A 13767-nucleotide genomic window follows, 5' to 3' on the forward strand; every position below is an offset into this window, starting at 1 on the left:
AGCATGCATGCTTAGCATGCAAGTTTAGAACAGATTTCAATCATTTTGATTCAACATCAGTTTTCCTGACATCTCATACGGGCCTTCCGAGTGCAAATTAAAATATTCATTGGCACTAGTCTTTGAAACTGTAAAATTGCATTTATTACTGGAAATGCTGGAGTTGCAGCAGTTCTGCATGGGATAAGCAAACAAACAGGATATGATTGGTCGAACTGGGAAGTGAGTGAACATGACCAGAAATCTATTGTGGTATAATACAGGACAATGTCAGGAGAGAAGTTTAACATGAACTGAAAATGAAGCAAACTTCTAGACAATTCTCCATGGCTGTTGCTCTTCAGCAAAGATGATATTGTCACCGTTCTTCCATTTTCCCTGACCCGTTCTGCATTCATTATTCTTCTTTTTTGTTGTTCATTGGGAAGCAAACGTCTTGAGCCAAAGTAAGAGCCCTGATAGGGACTTGAACGCTGGACCCTCATAATAAAAGTATGAAGCTCTACCGAATGAGCTACCAAGGCCCAATCTTTGCTGGTTCTCATAATTCACTTCAACGTCTCATGATGGATGTTTTGAATTTCCTTCTTTGGTGATGCAGCCTCTCCAGCTCATTTTACTCGCAGGCATAGCAGCAGCCTCCGTTTGGCTTCCTTTCACAAATTCTTCAGCTTGCACCAACTACTCGCTTCTCACCAGTGACTTGTGATGTGATATCAGTTGTTACCCCCGGACCTGCACTGTCACTTCAAGGCTTTGAAGGTTACGTTTAATTCGGTGAAATATAAGTGGGAAGCTACAAAGACACAGATTGTATTGTGAGAGAGAGTAAACGGTGTCATCTGGCGTTTGTTGTGGCAGAGTGTGAATGCAAGTAAGGTTAACCGGTCAAGTTGCAAAGTGTCAAAATCTCAAAGTTTCTGGGTGGAAATAGATTTGTCAACACCAAACCTTCATGCAAAACAGACCGCTATTTCTCCCGCCCGAATTGTTCTTGCTAACGTACAGCAACAGAAATTGTTCAATATTAAAGCAAATTACTGCGGATGTGAAATCTCAAAGAAAAAGGGGAAAAGTTGGAAAAGCTCAGCGGTTCTGGCGGCATCTGGGAAGAGAGAACTGAGCAAATTCTTCGACTCAGGGTGACTCTTCGGCAGAGCAAATCAGTTAATCATTCAATCGTTACACTCTGTTGTCGTTGCTATACTTTTAAAATGTTCCTCCAGGTTTTCTTGAGGTAAATACTATTATGCATTCAAAGGAAAATACCGCGGATGCTGCAAATCTGCAAGAGAAACTAAAAGTGAGAGGATAAAATCTTTAAAATTCTGAGGTTATCCGTGGTGCCAGACACAGAGTTAAAGTTTCAAATGCGCGATATCCATCTGCAAGGCTGAAGCGAGGAGGAAATGCGATGGTGCAGGTGAGCAAAATTGAAGATGAGCGGAAAATGTGAGTTTAAAGGTTTGAAAAAATTGCTTTAGCACACATGGGAATGCAAGCTTTAAGGTTCGCGTTGCAGGGATTGCAACAACATTTTCTGCATTTACCATGAAATGTTGAGCATCACTCCAGCCGTTAATTTCCATTGAAGTCACTACTGAGATTTGAACTCAGGATCTTCCTGTTTACTAGACAGGCGCTTTAACCATCTAAGCCACAGCACCACCACGCAAGCTTAGCATGCAAGTTTAGAACAGATTTCAATCATTTTGATTCAACATCAGTTTTCTTGCCATCTCATGCGGGCCTTCCGAGTGCAAATTAAAACATTCTTTGGAACTGTAAAATTGCATTTATTACTGGAAATGCTGGATTTGTAGCAGTTCTGCATAGAACATAGAACAATACAGCGCAGTACAGGCCCTTCGGCCCACGATGTTGCACCGAAACAAAAGCCATCTAACCTACACTATGCCATTATCATCCATATGTTTATCCAATAAACTTTTAAATGCCCTCAATGTTGGCGAGTTCACTACTGTAGCAGGTAGGGCATTCCACGGCCTCACTACTCTTTGCGTAAAGAACCTACCTCTGACCTCTGTCCTATATCTATTACCCCTCAGTTTAAAGTTATGTCCCCTCGTGCCAGCCATATCCATCCGCGGGAGAAAGCTCTCACTGTCCACCCTATCCAACCCCCTGATCATTTTGTATGCCTCTATTAAGTCTCCTCTTAACCTTCTTCTCTCCAACGAAAACAACCTCAAGTCCGTCCGCCTTTCCTCATAAGATTTTCCCTCCATACCAGGCAACATCCTGGTAAATCTCCTCTGCACCCGCTCCAAAGCCTCCACGTCCTTCCTATAATGCGGTGACCAGAACTGTACGCAATACTCCAAATGCGGCCGTACCAGAGTTCTGTACAGCTGCAACATGACCTCCCGACTCCGGAACTCAATCCCTCTACCAATAAAGGCCAACACTCCATAGGCCTTCTTCACAACCCTATCAACCTGGGTGGAAACTTTCAGGGATCTATGTACATGGACACCTAGATCCCTCTGCTCAGCCACACTTTCAAGAACTTTACCATTAGCCAAATATTCCGCATTCCTGTTATTCCTTCCAAAGTGAATCACCTCACACTTCTCTACATTAAACTCCATTTGCCACCTCTCAGCCCAGCTCTGCAGCTTATCTATATCCCTCTGTAACCTGCTACATCCTTCCACACTATCGACAACACCACCGACTTTAGTATCGTCTGCAAATTTACTCACCCACCCTTCTGCGCCTTCCTCTAGGTCATTGATAAAAATGACAAACAGCAACGGCCCCAGAACAGATCCTTGTGGTACTCCACTTGTGACTGTACTCCATTCTGAACATTTCCCATCAACCACCACCCTCTGTCTTCTTTCAGCTAGCCAATTTCTGATCCACATCTCTAAATCACCCTCAATCCCCAGCCTCCGTATTTTTTGCAATAGCCTACCGTGGGGAACCTTATCAAACGCTTTGCTGAAATCCATATACACCACATCAACTGCTCTACCCTCGTCTACCTGTTCAGTCACCTTCTCAAAGAACTCAATAAGGTTTGTGAGGCATGACCTACCCTTCACAAAGCCATGCTGACTATCCCTAATCATATTATTCCTATCTAGATGATTATAAATCTTGTCCCTTATAATCCCCTCCAAGACTTTACCCACTACAGACGTGAGGCTCACCGGTCTATAGTTGCCGGGGTTGTCTCTGCTCCCCTTTTTGAACAAAGGGACCACATTTGCTGTCCTCCAGTCCTCTGGCACTATTCCTGTAGCCAATGATGACATAAAAATCAAAGCCAAAGGTCCAGCAATCTCTTCCCTGGCCTCCCATAGAATCCTAGGATAAATCCCATCAGGTCCCGGGGACTTATCTATTTTCAGCCTGTCCAGAATTGCCAACACCTCTTCCCTACGTACCTCAATGCCATCTATTCTATTAGCCTGGGGCTCAGCATTCTCCTCCACAACATTATCTTTTTCCTGAGTGAATACTGACGAAAAATATTCATTTAGTATCTCGCCTATCTCTTCAGACTCCACACACAATTTCCCATCCCTGTCCTTGACTGGTCCTACTCTTTCCCTAGTCATTCGCTTATTCCTGACATACCTATAGAAAGCTTTTGGGTTTTCCTTGATCCTTCCTGCCAAATACTTCTCATGTCCCCTCCTTGCTCGTCTTAGCTCTCTCTTTAGATCCTTCCTCGCTACCTTGTAACTATCCATCGCCCCAACCGAAACTTCACACTTCATCTTCACATAGGCCTTCTTCTTCCTCTTAACAAGAGATTCCACTTCCCTGGTAAACCACGGTTCCCTCGCTCGACGCCTTCCTCCCTGTCTGACCGGTACATACTTATCAAGAACACGCAGTAGCTGATCCTTGAACAAGCCCCACTTATCCAGTGTGCCCAACACTTGCAGCCTACTTCTCCACCTTATCCCCCCCAAGTCACGTCTAATGGCATCATAATTGCCCTTCCCCCAGCTATAACTCTTGCCCTGCGGTGTATACTTATCCCTTTCCATCATTAACGTAAACGTCACCGAATTGTGGTCACTGTCCCCAAAGTGCTCTCCTACCTCCAAATCCAACACCTGGCCTGGTTCATTACCCAAAACCAAATCCAACGTGGCCTCGCCTCTTGTTGGCCTGTCAACATATTGTTTCAGGAAACCCTCCTGCACACACTGTACAAAAAACGACCCATCTATTGTACTCAAACTATATCTTTTCCAGTCAATATTTGGAAAGTAAAAGTCTCCCATAATAACTACCCTGTTACTTTCGCTCATATCCAGAATCATCTTCGCCATCCTTTCCTCTACATCCCTAGAACTATTAGGAGGCCTATAAAAAACTCCCAACAGGGTGACCTCTCCTTTCCTGTTTCTAACTTCAGCCAATACTACCTCGGAAGAAGAGTCCCCATCTAGCATCCTCTCCGCCACCGTAATACTGCTCTTGACTAGCAGCGCCACACCTCCCCCTCTTTTGCCTCCTTCTCTGAGCTTACTAAAACACCTAAACCCCGGAACCTGCAACATCCATTCCTGTCCCTGCTCTATCCATGTCTCCGAAATGGCCACAACATCGAAGTCCCAGGTACCAACCCACGCTGCCAGTTCCCCTACCTTGTTTCGTATACTCCTGGCATTGAAGTAGACACACTTCAAACCACCTACCTGAACGCTGGCCCCCTCCTGCGACGTCAAATCTGTGCTCCTGACCTCTATACTCTCATTCTCCCTTACCCTAAAACTACAATCCAGGTTCCCATGCCCCTGCTGCATTAGTTTAAACCCCCCCAAAGAGCACTAACAAATCTCCCCCCCAGGATATTTGTGCCCCTCAGGTTCAGATGTAGACCATCCTGTCTGTAGAGGTCCCACCTTCCCCAGAAAGAGCCCCAGTTATCCAAAAATCTGAAACCCTCCCGCCTGCACCATCCCTGTAGCCACGTGTTTAAATGCTCTCTCTCCCTATTCCTCATCTCACTATCACGTGGCACGGGCAACAACCCAGAGATAACAACTCTGTTTGTTCTAGTTCTGAGCTTCCATCCTAGCTCCCTGAAAGCCTGCCTGACATCCTTGTCCCCTTTCCTACCTATGTCGTTGGTGCCAATGTGGACCACGACTTGGGGCTGCTCCCCCTCCCCCCTAAGGACCCGGAAAACACGATCCGAGACATCACGTACCCTTGCACCTGGGAGGCAACATACCAAACGTGAGTCTCTCACGCTCCCACAAAATCTCCTATCTGTGCCCCTGACTATAGAGTCCCCAATTACTAATGCTCTGCTCCTCTCCCCCCTTCCCTTCTGAGCAACAGGGACAGACTCCGTGCCAGAGGCCCGTACCCCATGGCTTACCCCTGGTAAGTCGTCCCCCCCACAAGTATCCAAAGCGGTATACTTGTTTCTCAGGGGAACGACCGCAGGGGATCCCTGCACTGACTGTTTTTTCCCAGTCCCTCTTACAGTTACCCACCTATCTCCAATCTTTGGTGTAACTAATTCCCTGAAGCTGCTATCTATGATCCCTTCTGCCTCCCGAATGATCCGAAGTTCTTCCAACTCCAGCTCCAGTTCCCTAACTCGGTCTTGGAGGAGCTGGAGATGGCAGCACTTCCTGCAGGTAAAATCAGCAGGGACACTAACTGCATCCCTCACCTCAAACATCCTGCAGGAGGAACATTGCACTCCCTTCCCTGCCATTCCTCTAACTTTCTACCAAGATCTGGCTAACAACTAAATTAAATTTTTATAAAAAATAATAATAATATAATAAAAATATGGTACTTACCTCAGACCAATGGGTTTTATTATTAGGTTAGAGGAGGAGGGCGGGTGGGAGACACTACACGTGTAGTGTCTCGGGTTTCCTCTCCACCAGAATTTATTGGTGAGGGTCTTCCCAGACGTCCGCGGGTCGACTTCCTGATCCCGTCTAAAAAAACTAATTTAAAAAAAAATAAGAAAAATTCTCAGCTCCTGCTGAACTGACTCACCACTCACCAGCTGTTCTCCCGCCGAAATCGACTGGCCTGCCCCTGCAAAGAGAAGTGCTTTTAAAGGTTGACTTACCTCCCAGCAACCTCCTTCCGCAATGCTCCCGCTGAAACTGACTAACCAGCTGCTCTCACGCCGCCGAAATCGACTGGCCTGCCCCTGCAAAGAGAAGTGCTTTTAAAGGTTGACTTACCTCCCAGCAACCTCCTTCCGCAATGCTCCCGCTCAAACTGACAAACCAGCTGCTCTCACGCCGCCGAAATCGACTGGCCTGCCCCTGCAAAGAGAAGTGCTTTTAAAGGTTGACTTACCTCCCAGCAACCTCCTTCCGCAATGCTCCCGCTGAAACTGACTAACCAGCTGCTCTCACGCCGCCGAAATCGACTGGCCTGCCCCTGCAAAGAGAAGTGCTTTTAAAGGTTGACTCACCTCCCAGCAACCTCCTTCCGCAATGCTCCCGCTGAAACTGACTAACCAGCTGCTCTCACGCCGCCGAAATCGACTCAATTGCATGGGATAAGTAAACAAACAGGAAATGATTGGTCGAACTGGGAAGTGAGTGAACATGACCAGAAATCTATTGTGGTATAATACAGGACAATGTCAGGAGAGAATTTTAACATGAACTGAAAATGAAGCAAACTTCTTGACAATTCTCCATGGCTGTTGCACTTTAGCAAAGATGATATTGTCACCGTTCTTCCATTTTCCCTGACCCGTTCTGCATTCTTTCTTCTTCTTTTTTGTTGTTCATTGGGAAGCAAACGTCTTGAGCCAAAGTAAGAGCCCTGATAGGGACTTGAACGCTGGACCCTCATAATAAAAGTATGAAGCTCTACCGAATGAGCTACCAAGGCCCAATCTTTGCTGGTTCTCATAATTTACTTCAACGTCTCATGAGGGATGTTTTGAATTTCCTTCTTTGGTGATGCAGCCTCTCCAGCTCATTTTACTCGCAGGCATAGCAGCAGCCTCCGTTTGGCTTCCTTTCACAAATTCTTCAGCTTGCACCAACTACTCGCTTCTTACCAGTGACTTGTGATGTGACATCAGTTGTTACCCCCGGACCTGCACTGTCACTTCAAGGCTTTGAAGGTTACGTTTAATTCGGTGAAATATAAGTGGGAAGCTACAAAGACACAGATTGTATTGTGAGAGAGAGTAAACGGTGTCATCTGGCGTTTGTTGTGGCAGAGTGTGAATGCAAGTAAGGTTAACCGGTCAAGTTGCAAAGTGTCACAATCTCAAAGTATTTGGGTGGAAATAGATTTGTCAGCACCAAATCATCATGCAAAACGGACCGCTATTTCTCCCGCCCGAATTGTTCTTGCTAACGTACAGCAACAGAAATTGTTCAATATTAAAGCAAATTACTGCGGATGTGAAATCTCAAAGAAAAAGGGGAAAAGATGGAAATTCTCAGCAGTTCTGGCGGCATCTGGGAAGAGAGAACTGAGCAATTTTTTCGACTCAGGGTCACTCTTCGGCAGAGCAAATCAGTTAATCATTCAATCGTTACACTCTGTTGTCGTTGCTATACTTTTAAAATGTTCCTCCAGGTTTTCTTGAGGTAAATCGTATTATGCATTCAAAGGAAAATACCACGGATGCTGCAAATCTGCAAGAGAAACTAAAAGTGAGAGGATAAAATCTTTAAAATTCTGAGGTTATCCGTGGTGCCAGACACAGAGTTAAAGTTTCAAATGCGCGATATCTTCTACAAGGCTGAAGCGAGGAGGAAATGCGATGGTGTCGGTGAGCAAAATTGAAGATGAGCGGAAAATGTGAGTTTAACGGTTTGAAAAATTTGCTTCAGCACACAATGGAATGCAAGCTTTAAGGTTCGCGTTGAAGGGATTGCACCAACATTTTCTGCATTCACCATGAAATGTTCAGCATCACTACAGCTATTAATTTCCAATGAAGGTACTGCTGAGATTTGAACTCAGGATTTCCTGTTTACTAGACAGGTGCTTTAACCATCTAAGCCACAGCACCAGCATGCAAGCTTAACATGCAAGTTTAGAACAGATTTCAATCATTTTGATTCAACATCAGTTTTCTTGCCATCTCATACGGGCCTTCCGAGTGCATATTAAAACATTCTTTGGAACTGTAAAATTGCATTTATTACTGGAAATGCTGGATTTGTAGCAGTTCTGCATGGGATTAGTAAACAAACAGGAAATGATTGGTCGAACTGGGAAGTGAGTGAACATGACCAGAAATCTATTGTGGTATAATACAGGACAATGTCAGGAGAGAATTTTAACATTAACTGAAAATGATGCAAACTTCTAGACAATTCTCCATGGCTGTTGCTCTTTAGCAAAGATGATATTGTCACCGTTCTTCCATTTCCCTGTCCCGTTCTGCATTCTTTATTCTTCTTTTTGTTATTCATTGGGAAGCAAACATCTTGAGCCAAAGTAAGAGCCCTGATAGGGCCTTGAACGCTGGACCCTCATAATAAAAGTATGAAGCTCTACCGAATGAGCTACCAAGGCCCAATCTTTGCTGGTTCTCATAATTTACTTCAACCTCTCATGAGGGATGTTTTGAATTTCCTTCTTTGGTGATGCAGCCTCTCCAGCTCATTTTACTCGCAGGCATAGCAGCAGCCTCCGTTTGGCTTCCTTTCACAAATTCTTCAGCTTGCACCAACTACTCGCTTCTCACCAGTGAATTGTGATGTGACATCAGTTGTTACCCCAGGACCTGCACTGTCACTTCAAGGCTTTGAAGGTTACGTTTAATTCGGTGAAATATAAGTGGGAAGCTACAAAGACACAGATTGTATTGTGAGAGAGTAAAGGGTGTCTTCTAGTGTTTGTTGTGGCAGAGTGTGAATGCAAGTAAGGTTAACCGGTCAAGTTGCAAAGTGTCAAAATCTCAAAGTTTTTGGGTGGAAATAGATTTGTCAGCACCAAATCTTCATGGAAAACGGATCGCTATTTCTCCCGCCCGAATTGTTCTTGCTAACGCACAGCAACAGAAATTGTTCAATATTAAAGCAAATTACTGCGGATGTGAAATCTCAAAGAAAAAGGGGAAAAGATGGAAAAGCTCAGCGGTTCTGGCGGCATCTGGGAAGAGAGAACTGAGCAATTTTTTCGACTCAGGGTGACTCTTCGGCAGAGCAAATCGGTTAATCATTCAATCGTTACACTCTGTTGTCGTTGCTATACTTTTAAAATGTTCCTCCAGGTTTTCTTGAGGTAAATCCTATTATGCATTCAAAGGAAAATACCGCGGATGCTGCAAATCTGCAAGAGAAACTAAAAGTGAGAGGATAAAATCTTTAAAATTCTGAGGTTATCCGTGGTGCCAGACATAGAGTAAAAGTTTCAAATGCGCGATATCCTTCTACAAGGCTGAAGCGAGGAGGAAATGCGATGGTGTAGGTGAGCAAAATTGAAGATGAGCGGAAAATGTGAGTTTAAAGTTTTGAAAAATTGCTTCAGCACAAAAGGAAAAGCAAGCTTTAAGGTTCGCGTTGCAGGGATTGCACCAACATTTTCTGCATTTACCATGAAATGTTCAGCATCACTCCAGCTGTTAATTTCCATTGAAGGCACTGCTGAGATTTGAACTCAGGATCTCCTGTTTACTACACAGGCGCTTTAACCATCTAAGCCACAGCACCAGCATGCATGCTTAGCGTGCAAGTTTAGAACAGATTTCAATCATTTTGATTCAACATCAGTTTTCCTGACATCTCATCCGGGCCTTCCGAGTGCAAATTAAAATATTCATTGGCACTAGTCTTTGAAACTGTAAACTTGCATTTATTACTGGAAATGCTGGATTTGTAGCAGTTCTGCATGGGATAAGTAAACAAACAGGAAATGATTGGTCGAACTGGGAAGTGAGTGAACATGACCAGAAATCTATTGTGGTATAACACAGGACAATGTCAGGAGAGAATTTTAACATGAACTGAAAATGAAGCAAACTTCTAGACAATTCTCCATGGCTGTTGCGCTTTAGCAAAGATGATATTGTCACCGTTCTTCAGTTTTCCCTGACCCGTTCTGCATTCTTTATTCTTCTTTTTTGTTGTTCATTGGGAAGCAAACGTCTTGAACCAAAGTAAGAGCCCTGATAGGGACTTGAACGCTGGACCCTCATAATAAAAGTATGAAGCTCTACCGAATGAGCTACCAAGGCCCAATCTTTGCTGGTTCTCATAATTTACTTCAACGTCTCATGAGGGATGTTTTGAATTTCCTTCTTTGGTGATGCAGCCTCTCCAGCTCATTTTACTCGCTTGCATTGCAGCAGCCTCCGTTTGGCTTCCTTTCACAAATTCTTCAGCTTGCACCAACTACTCGCTTCTCACCAGTGACTTGTGATGTGACATCAGTTGTTACCCCCGGACCTGCACAGTCACTTCAAGGCTTTGAAGGTTACGTTTAATTCGGTGAAATATAAGTGGGAAGCTACAAAGACACAGATTGTATTGTGAGAGAGAGTAAACGGTGTCATCTGGCGTTTGTTGTGGCAGAGTGTGAATGCAAGTAAGGTTAACCGGTCAAGTTGCAAAGTGTCAAAATCTCAAAGTTTTTGGGTGGAAATAGATTTGGCTTCCTTTCACAAATTCTTCAGCTTGCACCAACTACTCGCTTCTTACCAGTGACTTGTGATGTGACATCAGTTGTTACCCCCGGACCTGCACTGTCACTTCAAGGCTTTGAAGATTACGTTTAATTCGGTGAAATATAAGTGGGAAGCTAAAAAGACACAGATTGTATTGTGAGAGAGAGTAAAGGGTGTCATCTGGTGTTTGTTGTGGCAGAGTGTGAATGCAAGTAAGGTTAACCGGTCAAGTTGCAAAGTGTCAAAATCTCAAAGTTTTTGGGTGGAAATAGATTTGTCAGCACCAAATCTTCATGCAAAACGGACCGCTATTTCTCCCGCCCGAATTGTTCTTGCTAACGTACCGCAACAGAAATTGTTCAATATAAAAGAAAATTACTGCGGATGTGAAATCTCAAAGAAAAAGGGGAAAAGATGGAAAATCTCAGCGGTTCTGGCGGCATCTGGGAAGAGAGAACTGAGCAATTTTTTCGACTCAGGGTCACTCTTCGGCAGAGCAAATCAGTTAATTATTCAATCGTTACACTCTGTTGTCGTTGCTATACTTTTAAAATGTTGCTCCAGGTTTTCTTGAGGTAAATCCTATTATGCATTCAAAGGAAAATACCGCGGATGCTGCAAATCTGCAAGAGAAACTAAAAGTGAGAGGGTAAAATCTTAAAAAATCTGAGGATATCCGTGGTGCCAGACACAGAGTTAAAGTTTCAAATGCGCGTGATCCTTCTACAGGGCTGAAGCGAGGAGGAAATGCGATGGTGTAGGTGAGCAAAATTGAAGATGAGTTGAAAATGCGAGTTAAAAGGTTTGAAAAAAGTGCTTCAGCACACAAGGGAAAGCAAGCTTTAAGGTTCGCGTTGCAGGGATTGTGCCAACATTTTTTGCATTTACCATGAAATGTTGAGCATTTCTCCAGCTGTTATTTTCCATTGAAGGCACTGCTGAGATTTAAACTCAGGATCTCCTGTTTACTAGACAGGCGCTTAAACCATCGAAGCCACAGCACCAGCATGCAAGCTTAGCGTGCAAGTTTAGAACAGATTTCAATCATTTTGATTCAACATCAGTTTTCTTGCCATCTCATACGGGCCTTCCGAGTGCATATTAAAACATTCTTTGGAACTGTAAAATTGCATTTATTACTGGAAATGCTGGATTTGTAGCAGTTCTGCATGGGATTAGTAAACAAACAGGAAATGATTGGTCGAACTGGGAAGTGAGTGAACATGACCAGAAATCGATTGTGGTATAATACAGGACAATGTCAGGAGAGAATTTTAACATGAACTGAAAATGAAGCAAACTTCTTGACAATTCTCCATGGCTGTTGCACTTTAGGAAAGATGATATTGTCACCGTTCTTCCATTTTCCCTGACTCGTTCTGCATTCTTTATTCTTCTTTTTTGTTGTTCATTGGGAAGCAAACGTCTTGAGCCAAAGTAAGAGCCCTGATAGGGACTTGAACGCTGGACCCTCATAATAAAAGTCTGAAGCTCTACCGAATGAGCTACCAAGGCCTAATCTTTGCTGGCTCTCATAATTTACTTCAACGTCTCAGTGAGGGATTTTTTGAATTTCCTTCTTTGGTGATGCAGCCTCTCCAGCTCATTTTACTCGCAGGCATAGCAGCAACTTCCACAAGACCATAAGACCGTAAGACATAGGAGCTGAAGTAAGGCCATTCGGCCCATCGAGTCCACTCCGCCATTCAATCATGGCTGATTTCAACTCCATTTACCCGCTCTCTCTCCATAGCCCTTAATTCCTCGAGAAATCAAGAATTTATCAACTTCTGTCTTAAAGACACTCAACGTCCCGGCCTCCACCGCCCTCTGTGGCAATGAATTCCACAGACCCACCACTCTCTGGCTGAAGAAATTTCTCCTCATCTCTGTTCTAAAGTGACTCCCTTTTATTCTAAGGCTGTGCCCCCGGGTCCTAGTCTCCCCTGCTAATGGAAACAACTTCCCTACATCCACCCTATCTAAGCCATTCATTATCTTGTAAGTTTCTATTAGATCTCCCCTCAACCTCCTAAACTCCAATGAATATACTCGCAGGCATAGCAGCAGCCTCCGTTTGGCTTCCTTTCACAAATTCTTCAGCTTGCACCAACTACTCGCTTCTTACCAGTGACTTGTGATATGACATCAGTTGTTACCCCCGGACCTGCACTGTCACTTCAAGGCTTTGAAGATGACGTTTAATTCGGTGAAATATAAGTGGGAAGCTACAAAGACACAGATTGTATTGTGAAAGAGAGAAAAGGGTGTCATCTGGTGTTTGTTGTGGCAGAGTGTGAATGCAGGTAAGGTTAACCGGTCAAGTTGCAAAGTGTCAAAATCTCAAAGTTTTTGGGTGGAAATAGAATTGTCAGCACCAAATCTTCATGCAAAACGGACCGCTATTTCTCCCGCCCAAATTGTTCTTGCTAACATACAGCAACATAAATTGTTCAATATAAAAGCAAATTAGTGCGGATGTGAAATCTCAAAGAAAAAGGTGAAAAGCTGGAAAATCTCAGCGGTTCTGGCAGCATCTGTGAAGAAAGAACTGAGCAATGTTTTCGACTCAGGGTCACTCTTAGGCAGAGCAAATCAGTTAATCATTCAATCGTTACACTCTGTTGTCGTTGCTATACTTTTAAAATGTTCCTCCAGGTTTTCTTGAGGTAAATCCTATTATGCATTCAAAGGAAAATACCGCGGATGCTGCAAATCTGCAAGAGAAACTAAAAGTGAGAGGGTAAAATCTTTAAAAATCTGAGGATATCCGTGGTGCCAGACACAGAGTTAAAGTTTCAAATGCGCGATATCCTTCTACGGGGCTGAAGCGAGGATGAAATGCGATGGTGTAGGTGAGCAAAATTGAAAATGAGCGGAAAAAGGGAGTTTAAAGGTTTGAAAAAAGTGCTTCAGCACACAAGGGAAAACAAGCTTTTATGTTCATGTTGCAGGGATTGTGCCAACATTTTCTGCATTCACCATGAAATGTTGAGCATCAGTCCAGTTGTTAATTTCCATTGAAAGAACTGCTGAGATTTAAACTCAGAATCTCTTGTTTACTAGACAGGCGCTTTAACCATCTAAGCCACAGCATCAGCATGCAGGGTTTGCGTGCAAGTTTAGAACAGATTTCAATCATTTTGATTCAACAT

At 43.8% G+C, this 13767-nt stretch overlaps 2 non-coding genes across 2 annotated transcripts; both read right to left on the reverse strand.

The window, feature by feature from the left end:
* Nucleotides 1-7937: 7937 nt before the first annotated feature.
* Nucleotides 7938-8011, reverse strand: trnat-agu (transfer RNA threonine (anticodon AGU)). Its single transcript has one exon. It is a non-coding gene; the product is annotated as a tRNA-Thr (tRNA).
* A 1574-nt stretch (nt 8012-9585) lies between these two features.
* On the reverse strand, nt 9586-9659 carry trnat-agu (transfer RNA threonine (anticodon AGU)). Its single transcript has one exon. It is a non-coding gene; the product is annotated as a tRNA-Thr (tRNA).
* Nucleotides 9660-13767: the final 4108 nt, after the last annotated feature.

The sequence above is a fragment of the Scyliorhinus torazame genome, chromosome 4, assembly GCF_047496885.1.
Source record: "Scyliorhinus torazame isolate Kashiwa2021f chromosome 4, sScyTor2.1, whole genome shotgun sequence".
Lineage (NCBI taxonomy): Eukaryota > Metazoa > Chordata > Chondrichthyes > Carcharhiniformes > Scyliorhinidae > Scyliorhinus > Scyliorhinus torazame.